Source organism: Euprymna scolopes, chromosome 28 (assembly GCF_053919585.1).
Source record: "Euprymna scolopes isolate OS-2025 chromosome 28, ASM5391958v1, whole genome shotgun sequence".
Classification (NCBI taxonomy): domain Eukaryota; kingdom Metazoa; phylum Mollusca; class Cephalopoda; order Sepiida; family Sepiolidae; genus Euprymna; species Euprymna scolopes.
The window spans coordinates 50,825,823-50,839,780 of NC_136509.1; the positions used below are offsets into that span (position 1 = coordinate 50,825,823).

At 37.2% G+C, this 13,958-nt stretch overlaps 1 long non-coding RNA gene across 1 annotated transcript; it reads left to right on the forward strand.

Annotated features, from left to right (window-relative positions):
• Positions 1-5,379: 5,379 nt before the first annotated feature.
• Positions 5,380-11,932, forward strand: LOC145249376 (uncharacterized). The gene is made up of 2 exons (XR_013863520.1): positions 5,380-5,668; positions 10,889-11,932. It is a non-coding gene; the product is annotated as an uncharacterized LOC145249376 (long non-coding RNA).
• The last annotated feature ends 2,026 nt before the right edge of the window (positions 11,933-13,958 follow it).

The following is a 13,958-nucleotide window of genomic DNA, read 5'->3' on the forward strand; positions in this document are numbered from 1 at the left end:
TCTTCCTCCTCCCTCCCCCTCTTCAACAACAACAGCAAAAACTCAAGCATAATCTAGACTCTATTTGGAAAATTTGGAAAAACAATCTTTTTCACCCCAAATACGACATATTGCCACTTGAAACGTAAGGGGGTACTATTTGGGATCGTATCTAACAAGGGACTGTGGGGGAGTTGAGCAGCGAGATGTGTGTTCACATTACATTTAAACTTATACATGTTAGTACAGTCAGGGAAGCAGGAAACAGGGAAGGAATTCCAAAGTGTAGCAGTCAAATGGAGGGGGGGACTATTAAAGTGGGAGGCTTTCCGGCATCTAGGGACCTCAACAGTGAAAGGGTGAGATTTTGTTGCTTGTCAAGTTTGTCGGGAAAGGGCTGTACGTCGAGGGGTCACAAGTGCTATGAGTTCATCTAAACACATTCTATTAAAGTAATTGTAAAACCGGTACACATTGCGGTGATATGACAGGGGTTGGGGCTTGGTTGATAGTGCGGGAGCTATTAGATTGAGCAATTACTTCGCTTTGAAAATGGCACCTTAATATATTTTTAATGTCCTAATGCTTGGGCTGATTACTCGGTGGGTTGAGTCCAGTAAATTGTCCATTTCTTATTTGGTGTCTGATGAAACGGAAATAATTCGTTTAGAATTTTGTAATCAAAAACATGAAAGCCAAAATAAACTTCCAAACTAGCTCAACTAGCTGGATCAACCTATGTTGTTTTGTTTATACTAGTCGGAGATACGTCCTCGACAATCAGTTCGACAGAGTTTACGCCATGTTTGAGTTCAGATATAGATTCCGTGCAATCTAGGCAGTCAATCGTTTGAGGGCAAGAGTGAACACGCCACTTGTGCGTTCGATTTTTACTCCTCACCGCCCGACCTTGTGCTTTCTTCCCGCGGTGGGAGAAGGATAGATACTAACTACCAAATGTAACCAGACATGTTCATTTCTCTTCATATTCTGGTGCTTCCAGATCAGGCTGTCTGAAGATACCAGCTTCCTGGCTTAAATTGCACCAAACATTTGGTGCTATTGTTTTTTCATGCTTTCTTTTAGCAAAACTCAATCGTGTTTTAGATAAGGATTGATAATTTGTATTATTTAAATTATTTGGACTACAGTCCTCATCTTGGATGTTATTCTCATGACGTTCGGACGATTGAACCTCCAGTCTTCTTCAGGTGTATCTTGTCGAATTAAGAAATCTGCATATCTTTCTGGAATTCAGAAATCTTTATCGAGTTTCAAACAAAATTCTTTATTTAATCTGCCAGGTAGAAATATTAGGCAATTCGTAATTGTATCCAAAGTATCCCTAGCGCAACGGATAAAAGTGCTAAGTTGTCAATTCAAGTGACTGTCTTTTGGGGGTTAAAGTTTCAATCTTCATTACAGGGGATACTAAAGAATATAATTATGACAGACAGAATGTGAGAAAGTTACCCCATGGATTTAATAAACTGCTCTGTTCGAAACTCCAGCCGAACAGATTCCCAAGTCCAACAAGACGTATCTGAAGAAGGGCGGAGGTTATATCGGCTGAAACGTTGTGAGACTAATTTCCAATGTGAGGATAGTAGCCTGAATAATGCAAACAATACAAATTAAAATAAATGGTTTTAACGACGCAATCCAAATAAAGAAGCAGTCGACGTTCACTTGACTCCTCACAAGGGCAAAGTTAGACAAAAGGTTGTTTTTTAATGTGACAAAGATCAAGTTCCCATCCCAAAAGGATTACTCTAGATTGGAACAAAAAGGTAAAATATTTTATACAACAGCTGAAAATCACTTCGGAGTTTGTTATATTAATGTAACTCTCGCTTCTCTTATTTTGTCCTTTAGTGCTGACATTCCAAGATCTGTTTTCTGCTGCTGTTTTCTGGGTCAGAACCTATTCCATCTAGCACTTATCGTTGGTAAGTTTTTGACTTGAAGTACTACTTTTCAGCTCCTTACATCAAGTGACTTCATGCCTTGTCTCGAGCGATTTCTATATAAACAAGTGAAGCATGCATGGTCCTCCGTGAGTGCACAGTGAATGAGACATAAAAAAAAAATGACTAAGTTCAGCATTTGCCCCTCCCTCATTTATCCCCAAAAGTCCCCAGGGGATGTCAAATTCTGGTGAAAATGAAACACGGTGCAGTTTTAGGCTTTAACATATGTAAATTTGAGTTCTGCACCATGCAAAAAAAGGAATGACTAAGTCCATCATTTGACCCACCTGTCCATTTAGCCCCAAAAGTCCCCAAGGCCTTAACATATTTAAATTTGAGTTCAGCACCATGCAAAACTGCTAAATAGACATACACAGAAAATTTTGGACAAATATAGTAAAATAGTCCCAAAAATGGAGTGTTTTTATTAGCCCTAAAAGAGCCCCTGGTGCACACCGAATAGTTATTGCGAAGTATAGACAAACAAAATTATATAGAAATCAGTTAGTTACAACTTCTCAGAAAGTTTTATAAAAATCCAAGGCATCAATTTTTTTTAATAAGCACAAAAGTGTCAATTTTAGTTATTTTAACCCGAAAGGCACCCCTAGGGGACAACCGGAGTTTTCCCGGGAAATCCGTTCTGTTACTTTTTTTTTACTTATATCAAGTTTAATGTTTGTGCAAAATTTCAAAAAATTCCAAGGCGTAGTTATTGAAAAAAGTGCGGGCAGACGAACGGACTAACGGACAAGGGTGAATTTACAGGTCCATCCTCCTTTTGTTGGGACCCCCCCCCCCAAAAAAAAACAAAAAAAAAGACAATGGTTGTGTTTTATCGTCCATACCTTCTCTACCACCAATAGCAATGGCCAAGAACACATTGCCTGAAAGTACTTCTTTTAAACTCCTCGGCCTAACGTTTACAGGGAATATGAACTGGAATAGATACATTGAGAGCATTGCCAAGGCTGCTGCAAGGAAGGTTGGCTCCCTCTTCCGTGCTAGAAAACTACTTACGCTTGACAGTATCCTATACCTCTATAAGGCAACCATTCGCCCATGTATGGAGTACTGTTGTCACATCTGGGCTGGTGCATCTGCTGCTTGTCTCTCGCTCCTGGACAGGGTTCAAAAGAGAGTCGCCAACCTGATAGGTCCTGAACTGTCATCTAGGCTTCAGCCTCTGTCCTATCGACGAGATGTTGCATCCCTCTGCCTGTTCTACAAATACTTTAATGGTGAATGCTCTGACGAACTGCAAACACTTGTACCTCCCCGACGTAACTACCCCCGATAAACCCGACAAGCTACTAAGTCTCATCCCTTTACAGTTGAGATCCCTAGGTGCAAGAAAGCCTTTTACTCCAATAGTTTCTTCCCCAGAACTGCGGGTCTTTGGAACTCCCTTCCGGGATTCTGCTTTCCCAACTGCAATGATATGCAGAAGTTCAAGTGTAATGTTAACAAACATCTTTCTACTCTTCTCCCTTCATAATGACCCCACTAATTAAGTCCCTAATAGTAGCCCCTTGCTTCAAAGTGGCACTGTGCCTTGTTTGGGGTGAAAATTGAATAAAAAAAAATAAAAAAAGCCACTACTTTGTTTAATATTTTTGCTAAGACATTTCGCTCAGACGATTTTAAAACCTCACAACGTTAATTCGTGCCATTTAGACCAGACATATCAAACTCAAGAGAGCCAGTTTTTGTTGTCATAAGGGTTGCACTTTTGCAATTATAATTGAAGTCATTTAATAAAAATTATTTCAAAATATTTTTCTATTAATTTAGAACCATACATTAGTTCGGTTCTGTTCAAGAATGCAAGTACAAACATGCATGTAGATTAAGAAAAATATACAGAATAAAATTAATATGAGACAAAAATGTTTCTGAATCTTTTAGATGAGGATTGTTATTTGTATTATTTGGATTCATCAAACTACTCTTCTCATCTTGAGTGTCATTTTTCACAACATTTCGGGCGATGTAACATCCGACCTTCTTCAGGTGTATCTTGTCGAACTCGGGAATGTTTCTGTTGAACTCGTGACAGAATTTCGAACGGAAAACTTTATTTACTTCATGGAGATAGCATGCTCTCATATTCCATCAGCTATGAATGGATAGAGGTTCTAAGTAATTCGCAATTTTTCTGCCGCCCACACTGAGAATTGAACCTTGAACATCCAGGAGAATATTACTTTAACAATTGATTTTTCCAAGTACTCTAACCATCAATTCTACCTGCTGATGCAATTCTCTGCCTATATAAAATCCAAGTACGCCCAAGGATAGAGTATTGGTGTCACATCTGGGCAGAAGCTGCTAGGAAGATCTTATCCTGCCTTGACAGAGTTTAAAATAGGCTTTGTAGCCTAGTGAGAAATGCCCTTTTCTCTTGCAACCTCTTTCTCACAGAAGAGACGTTGCGAGCCTCTCTCTGTTTTATCGTTATTTTCATGGGAAGTGCTCGTCTGAGTTCTAATCTATGCCCCCCCCCCTCGCCAAACATTCCCGATAAACGCTCGTCTGGCTGTAAACACTATCAATAATTTCCCTCCACTCTTTATCTGTGCCTAAACCTAAACGTAGATTCCATGAACAAAGCTTCTTTCTTCCGTTTACCTGCTTTCCAGCTAACTACAATATGGTTGTCTTCAAGTCCAATGTAAACAAGTTCTTGATGAGCCGTTCCCCTTAAGTAATCCAATTTATCAAATTTACATTTCTAACGATTACTATGATATTGTCCTTTTGACCGCTGTACACTTTAACCCTTATCCTCGAGAGGCCTCTGGGCCTTGATAAGTGGTGATTCCCTTGTAAAAAGATAAAATAAAATAAAACCATTGCTCGATGGGTTCTTGCAGAAATTTGAAATTTCGTCCAGATTCCCGAGTTCGACAGAGACATTCCCAAGTTCGACAAGATACACCTGAAGAAGGTTGGAGATTACATCGACCGAAACCTTGTGAAAATGACATTCAAGGTGAGAACAGTAGTCCGATGAATTCAAATAATACGAGATATAAATGTGTTCTTTATTTCACTATAACAAAAATTTTAATTAATCGTTATACGATATCTAAATACAACAGCAACAAATACAATGCGCATGCTTTTCGTGTTTTGTCCCGATGCTTGGTAACGCTTGTCGTCGGCAATCTTTGGTGCGTCAAACCGAAATTCTTGTGCAATTCCGAGTTTAATCAAAGACAATAAGTAATGATCAGTCGATTTAGTTCTTTGAAAAGTTTTCACATCAAATGAAAAAATGAAACTTATTTTATAATAAAGATTAATCGTTACTCGAAAAACGTTGTTTTCGTGACGTTCTAGAGTGTCGATCAGTGGATTATATGTAAAAAAAAAAAAAAAACCTTTTCCTAAAGTAAAGACAGATAATAAATTCTCACTACTCTTATTTTGATATGTTTCTCCTCCCTCTAGTTTTTCAAAAGTTGCTGTCTGTGCGTGCCAAAAATAAGTTTGTAATGGGCAGCAGGCAGCCCGCGAGTCACATGTTTGACATGTCTGCAGAAGATGTTAGATCGATTACGGTGATCTAAGCAACATTTACTCCCGTCTTCTGCGTTGTAATGTTTGTCGATAAAGAACGGATATTTTTCTCGGGGTTATGTGCAAGTATAAGTAAGTTGTGAGTTACGCGTCAACTTTTATAATTTGGACAACGATAAGCGCGCTCTTAGCAGGTGAGTCACCACTTCTCCTTTCGTTTAGTCACGAATCAGAATAAACTGTTTTGACTTTGATAGAGACATCAGAAGAGAGAGAGAGAGAGAGAGAGAGAGGGGGGGGAGGGAAGAGAGAGAGAGAGAATAGATAAGAGAAGAGAGAGAAAGAGAGATGGAATCAGGTCGTCGGTGTAATTTATGACACAGCAAATATTTCTAGTGTCACCAATTTCAATCAGGTATCAATGAAACGATATATCTCGTTAGAGCAGTTTTGTATGAAACCTACGATTGGGTGTTTCAGTGGCGGCGAGGGAGGCGACGATAGGCGAAGTCGCCGAACGGGTTCAGCTGTATACATGTTTACTAATGAACTGATTTGCAAGAATTCAACAACTGACCCGGTAAAAAAAAAAAAAAAAAAAAAAAAAAAACAGCTGTGCGGGTGGAATGATAATAACGTGACCTAAAATCAGTAGACCGAGTTCAAATTCAATCAGATCTTTTGCATAGTTTGCATTAGGAAAGGTGTATGCGATAAAATATGAGAAAAAAATCCAGCGGAATGTGTGAACGAAATAAAAATGGCAAAATCCCACCCCTTCACTGTTGAGATCTCTAAATGACGGAAAGCCTTCTACTCTAATAATTTCTTCCTTCGAACAGCTAAACTTTGGAATTCCCTTCCTGCTACCTGCTTCCCTGACTGTACTGACATGCCGAAGTTTAAATTTAACGTAAACCAACATCTTGTTCATCTCCCCTAAACATGGTCCCAAATAGTAGTCCCTTACGTCCAATTGAAGATGTGGCTTGTTTGTGTAAACGTAAAGTAAAACAAAAAAGAACAAACCACAATATCTATATTATATTTTATTTTGTCTGTATGTCTGTATGCCTGTTTCGCTTGTTTTTTTTCGGAAACTACTGAGCCGACGTGGTTGAAATTTTGTATAGATTTTTGTTATGAAAATGTGCAGCAAACTAAGTATTATGGTATCTGTTCGATACACAGTCAGGGATTAATCGGCATTAATAAGGCTACGTATTTAATGCAAAAATGAGCACAAGGTGTGGATAACCTGCTAAAACGGTAGAGAGCCCACCTTCTTTGCAGCAGCTTTGGCAATTACCTCAATGTATTTATTCCAATTCATTTTTACCTGTTAAACCTAGGAGTTTGAACGCAGTACATTCAGGTAGTGTGCCATCAGTCATAGAAATCGGTAATTGAGAAGGATTCTTGTAGTTATTAAAGAAAAGAAGCTTATCATTGAACGTTATCACCCATTTACTGCCCCATTCCACTACAGACTGGAAGTCTTCCTCTAAGGTTTTAGCTATTTTCTTGGATATATCTTCATTTGTTTTCCTCTCAAGTCTGTCATAGTGTCGTCAGCAAATATACCCATCTCGGAGACAATTTTATCAGGAAGGTCATTTATGAAGATCAAGAATAATAAAGATTCAAGGATCAACTCCTGTGGCACACCCAAGTTAATATCATGCTGTTTTGACGTACGGCCATTGAGGACAACCTGGATTCTTTTTCTCTTATCTAAAAAGGATCTGATTATGTTAAATATTCGTCCAGTAATACCATATGATCTTATTTTCATAAGAAGACCATCGTGCCAATCCCTGTTAAAAGCCTTTATGTATAGGGCTACTGATCTAGCCTTCCCTGTCTTATCCAGTGCATGGTATATACGTTTGGAAATTACAGTTAGGATATCTGCAGTAGAATGGGCTTGCCTAAATCCATACTGTCCGTCGGAGAAAAGTTTATTATCTACAAAGTGGTGGAATAGTGCTTTTTTTATTTTGGCGAAGAAAGGGAGAAGTGAGGAGGCTAATAAGGCAATAATTTAGTGGGTCAGTTCTTTCGCCAAAATTCTTGAAAACATGTACACCAGAAGCAATTTTCTAGCAGTAAGGAAAGCAAAATTCGGTAAGGCATTTGTTAAAGAGTGTGGAGAATGCCGGGACAACTTTAGTGGGACATTTCTTTAGTAGTATAGCAAGGATGAGATCAGGCCCACACGCCTTCGAGGGATCAAGGTATTTTAGGCCATGGAAAGGAGTGATTTTCAGATTATCGAGTGTGGCTTCTGTTCACAAAGGGAAATTTGGAAGGGAGTGGGTTGTTGGGTTTAAAGTGGAGTTGGAGGCAATCCGAGCAAGCAGATTTGCCTTTTCGGGTACCATGCAAATAACCTCAACGTTGTGAGATAGTTGGAGAATTGTTGATTGCCCATTATTTACTATACTGTTATAAATTTTCCAGAAATCGTGAGTTCCTAATTTCTGTGACTCGATGCATTTTCTGGTGACTTCAATATGCCTTCTTTTATCTGCGGCCATTTCTCTCTTATAATAATTTTTGACTTCCACAAATTTTTGTCTATTAGTTTTGGACTTCATTAGGCTAGGCAGTGACAGTAGATAGTACGTACTCGAAGGAAGGACGAAGAATTTAATCCTCGGTGCACAGTTTCAACGCTACAAAGTGGTTAAGGTTAAGTTTTTGGTGTAGAGCGTTATTAGTGCTAATGGTCCAGGGCCTATAGTTCGCTTGCAAAATCGAATTAATTCGACCAAGTACATTAATATGTTGACTGGGCATTTTCTACTCTACTTTGGCCGGAATTTGGGCGATAATCCCATCTTTATGTCGATTCAGACAGCTGGCAATGTCAAAAGGTTCCTTGAAGATAATGATATTTCGTGTTTGGATTGCACAATATTCAGACCTCAATCCTATCGAAAACGTATGGCATCAAGCAACAGTTACGCAATGATAAAATTTCAAATCTGGAAGAACTTTGGACGAAAATTAAAGAGAAATGGGATGCCTTTTCACCAGAGTATTGCCGCAGACTAATTCAAGGAATGCCTAAAAGATTATAGGCTGTCAAATTGCAGAAGGGCTATGCTACTAGATAATAACTAGTCCATTTTGTTCCTGTTCGGTATGGCATTAATGTTCTAAAGTTATATTTAAATAACAATTTTTCATTTTGCAGAGTTTTTTTTTTTTGCCTTCTCGATTTGAAGTTAATTTTTTATATATACTTCTATCAAAAGTTAAATATGAACAGGTAAAATCATGGAGGAATAAAAGGCGAATGAAATGAGGTATAGGTTGTTTAAACAGTTACATTCAATTTAGCTTAAATTTGCAGTTTTTGAAAAAATGACAATTGCGAACTTTCTTTCACTTTCACTGTATCTCTCTCTCTCTCTCTCTCTCTCTCTCTCTCTCTATATATATATATATATATATATATATAATATATATATATATATATATATATATATAATATATAAACTATCGATAACAAAATTCTTAAATTGAAAAGGAAGATAACCCACTTCTCTTATCAGAAAAAAAATGGTTTGAAACTATGTTTAAAAGATAGTGTTAATGTATAATACGATATAAAGATGGTTTTAAGTAAGATTAACAAGTTATAAGGAGTTAAGTAAATGTTTATAGTGCAGAATAGATATCGGCAGTAAACTTGGAGTCAAAATACCTACTCATTTTCAAGCTATCCAACTAGAAAAGAATTAATTCTTTTATTTAGGACGGCGGATGTTATTTCAAAACAACAGACACACATGAACTTGTAGTCCTGGTTATTTTAGTACACATTTTGTCTTAGTAGAAAAATAAAATGTATATATATATATGTATGTATGTGTGTGTGTGTGTGTGTGTATATATATATATATGTGCGTATATATATGTGCGTCTGAGTGTTTGCTCTGTTGCTTCTGTGCGTGTATATCTGCACACACTGATAATAGTTACATTATTTTAAAATTTAAGATCTCAAGACGGTGAAGGGGAAAACTGAAAAGGCAAGTTAGGGGTAGAGGAGAAAGTGACACCTCCCTCCTATCCTCATAGATGAGTAAGTGTCGCTGTCTAGACAGCAGCTGATACCGATAAAATTTGATTGTCTGAAATTCTTAAGTTTGAATTCTTTTGCATAAATTATTTGTATTAGTTACTTTGGCCCCGATGGAGTAGAATAAGTTTTGAAACGTAACTGCATTTACGTTGGCCATTTTAAATGTTCATATTAGGTTGGTGCATAAACAATATCGTTTTCTCACATATGTGACTTTTATATATGGCTAGCGGGGGTACCCGGCGTTGCCCGGGTGTTTGGAGGTGTGTGTGCTGTTAAATAAAAAAAGAAACCGGGTGGTAGGATCGAACCCGAAGCCCTGAGGCGAAGTTTGAAAATAAAATCGGCCAGCCAAAATGAGTTACTGAAAGATGTTTGAATTTATTTAAGTAAGAACCAAATTGACAGGTGTCGTAGAGCAATAGCTATTCAGCAAATGAGGTCAATGGCCAGGTGTGTTTGTTATAAGCGAAGTAAAAAAAAAACAACAACGTTAAAACTTTAACGGGGGTAATCAAAACATCGAAAAAACACAAAAAAAAACTATCGTAAAGCAAACGAATGATGTTAAATGTAAAAATCGAAAAAAACAAAAAAGAAATGGCTTAAATAACCCTGTTTCGATATTAAAATTTAAAAAAATCGGTGGTTACCCGGGTGTTTTGGAGTGCGCGGTTGGGGTGGATAAGCGAAGTAAAAAAAAAACAAACAAAAAAAAAAAAACAGAAAAACGAATGTTACGTGAAAAATGGCTTAAATAACACTGGTTCAATATTTAAATTTAAAAAATCGAAAAAAAAGACATCGCACACCACGATTCGAACCCAAACGTTTAGATAACGAACCGACGCGCTAATCAACTGAGCTAACGCGACGTACATGAAATTTAGTCAATTTTTCAACTATTTAAAGTAAATCAGGTTATGACGTCATCTGACGCATGCGTAGAACCGGTCGTCGTCACGAGAGGACCGGTTTTGTTGACCTCCCCCCTGTCGAAAATTGTCGATTTCGGGGTGAAAAAAAATGAACGTTTTTGGCCAATTTTTCGATATTTTTCGAGCGAAGGATGAAGCTTCAATATGATACCGAGTTTGTGAATTTTCGTCGTGTCTGTCGAAAGTTTTTAGCGAACACACAAACACACATACAAACATACATACATACATACACACATTTTCGCTTTTATCTATAGAGATTTCTGAATTAATTCATTGATATATATAGCCATGTTATATATCATTTTGAAGCGCGTTTTTCGCTCTATCGAATTGTGTTATTCATCACCGTTCTTAATCTCTTCATTCATTTTTTGCAGGCTTTTCGACAGCATGGACAAAATTCAAGTCCGCAGGATTTTCTTATTTCAGTTTAAACTAGACCGAAAAGCTGCATAGACAGCTCGTGATATCACTGATGCGTTTGGCCCAGGAACCACTAACGAACGTGTCGCACAATGGTAGTTCAAGAAATTTTTCTATGGTGACGAGAGCCTAGAAGATGAAAACGGTCGCGGTTGGCCGACTGCGGTTGATAATAAACATTTGAAATCCTTAATTGAAGCCGATCCTCGCAAAACCACACGAGAAGTTGCTGTTGAACTCGAGGTCGACTACTTAACAGTCGTTTGCCATTTAAAGCAAATAGGAAGTAAAAAAAGTTGGATAAATGAGTGCCGCATGAATTGAACGATAATAAAAATAATCGTCGTTTTGAGGTGTGCTACTTCTGCGCAACGATATAGACTATTTTTCGAGCGGATTGTGACGTGTGATGAGAAATGGGTCGTCTACAACAACCGGCGACATTCGGCACAGTGGTTGGATGCCGGAAAAGCTCCACAACACCTCTCAAAACCGAAATTGCACAAAAAAAGGTTATAGTGACTGTTTGGTGGTGTGCGGTCAATCTCATCCATCACAGCTTCTTGAATCTGGGCGAAACGATTACGGCTAAGAAGTACTGCGGACAAATTGACAAAATGCATCAGAAGCTCCAGCATGTGTGCCCGAGATTGGTCAATATGAAGAGACCAATTCTCCTCCATGACAACGCTCGCCTGCATGTTGCTCAACTGACTCTGCAGAAGCTGAACGAATTGGGCTACGAGACTCTGCCTCACCCGCCATATTCACCGGACCTCTCGCCCACTGATTATCACTTTTTCAAGCATCTCGACAACTTCCTGCACAAAAAAATGCTTCAAAAGCCGAGATGATGCCGAATCAGCCTTCAATGACTTCATCGTTTCCAGAACTCCGGATTTCTATCCTAATGGGATAAATAAACATGTTTCTTGTTGGAAAAAATATGTCGATTCTAATGGTTCTTATTTCGATTAATAAAGTTTATTATAAAAGGAGTTATGATGTTTTGAAGTTGAACGTCAAAAAAACGACATTATTTTTGCACGAACCTAATGCATAATGTATATTTATAATTCTTTAGTTTTTATTGAGCATTCTGAAAAAATATTAGTTGTAGGTGTAATTAATCTATGTATTTAAACATATTAATATATATATATATATATATATATATATATATATATATATATATATATATGTGTGTGTGTGTGTGTGTATGTATGTATGTATGTATGTATGTATGTATAATCTTACTATAACAATTAGTAAAAACTTACAACCGCTAGTGTTTGATTCTTTCGGGAATCACCAGTGCAGGATGTCATGATTATAAATGTTGGGTGTATTTAGACAGTATTCTTTCATTTAAGCTAATATTGTTAAACATAACCGATTGACACTGCTTATTATAGCTTTTTTTTTTATTAAAAATAATTTATATACATATATATATATATATATATATATATATATATATATATATATATATATATATATATATATATATATATATATATATATATATATATATATATATATGGTGGGAAAATGGGCAACCAGGTGTTTCCCAAGAGGTCTTTCCCAAAAGTGCTGATTATTAAGTAGAAATATTAGAATTTATGCTAATTTATTTTGCTTTTCTTTCACGGAAACTCAAAGATTGTCTTGAACAGTAAAAAAAAAAAAATTCACAAGAAATATCCGATAGTATGAGTAATTTGAGTTACATTGAAAAACCTGTGAATGTGGATATTTTTACTAACTTCCACATGCTTAATTTTCGACTAATATCACCTTGAGGAATGGTGGAGTTCATCTCTGGAGTTTTCACATATACGATCAAGAATACTTACAAAATGATTTCTGTTATATTAATACTAGCGTGGTTATTCGACGTTGCCCGGAAGCATGGACAACAATATAGAAGAGTTAAAAAGTGTGTAACATCTTTCCTTTAACACTTATCTCTCTATCCGCCCTTTGCATCTGTCTTCCTCTTCCCTTCTCTTCTGTCTTCTGTCTTCACTCTCATATTTAACCATCTCTCTCCTCCCCATCATCTCTCAATCTTACCACTCCTCCCCTCTCTTCTTTCTTCCCTCTCTCACACTATCACCACCTCTCTCTTTATTACCCCCGCCTCGCCTCGCTGTTATCACCCTCTCTCTTCCTCTCACCTTTCACTCTCTCTCTCTCTCCTCTTCCATTCATCTTCCTTTCGCCTCTCGCCTCTCTTTCTTTTTACGCCTTCCATCACCAGTATCTCGTTATAATTCTTTTACTCACTCTCTCGCTTTTTCTAGTAACTAGAAAATATCGTTGACTACAATGATAACATAAAAAAATATCTGTAAATGTCGAATAATTCGGTTTCTGTTGTTCCCAAGGGAATGAATATATTTTTTTAAAAAATGGTTATATTATATCTGTCTGTAGCAACGATGCCTAGTTTTTTGGGGTTTTTTTAGCGGGACACACACACACACACACACACACACACACACACACACACACACACACACACACATACACACACATACACACACATTTCAGTTATTATAGGAGCAACTGAACCCATGAAAACGAATTTCAAAAACTACCTGACAAATATACCCGGTGAATGAAGTGCAAGAGAGATTCAAGCAATTGCACTTCAAGAGACGGTCAGAATCTTAAAAAAAGATCTCTTGGTTGAAATATCTGAGTTAGTGGGTGAATGCTTGCCATCCGGTAGGATGCTCCATCCCCAGCTTGAATAAACTGACGAAAATAAAAAAATAAAAAATAAAAACGAAAGCAAAACATCTAGAATAAACATAACTTTTTTAAAATATAAAATATTAAGCAGAATTCAATGGTGGCATTAATTTTATATAAGTACTAGCAGTTCAGCCCGGCTTTGCTCGGGCCCTATCTACTGTTCATAACTTGCCCTATGTGTGAATACACTTTATGTAAGATTTCAAATGTTTAAGCCAAAAATTGTCTGAGTAATTTCGTAGAGACCGTAGAGGTAAATTT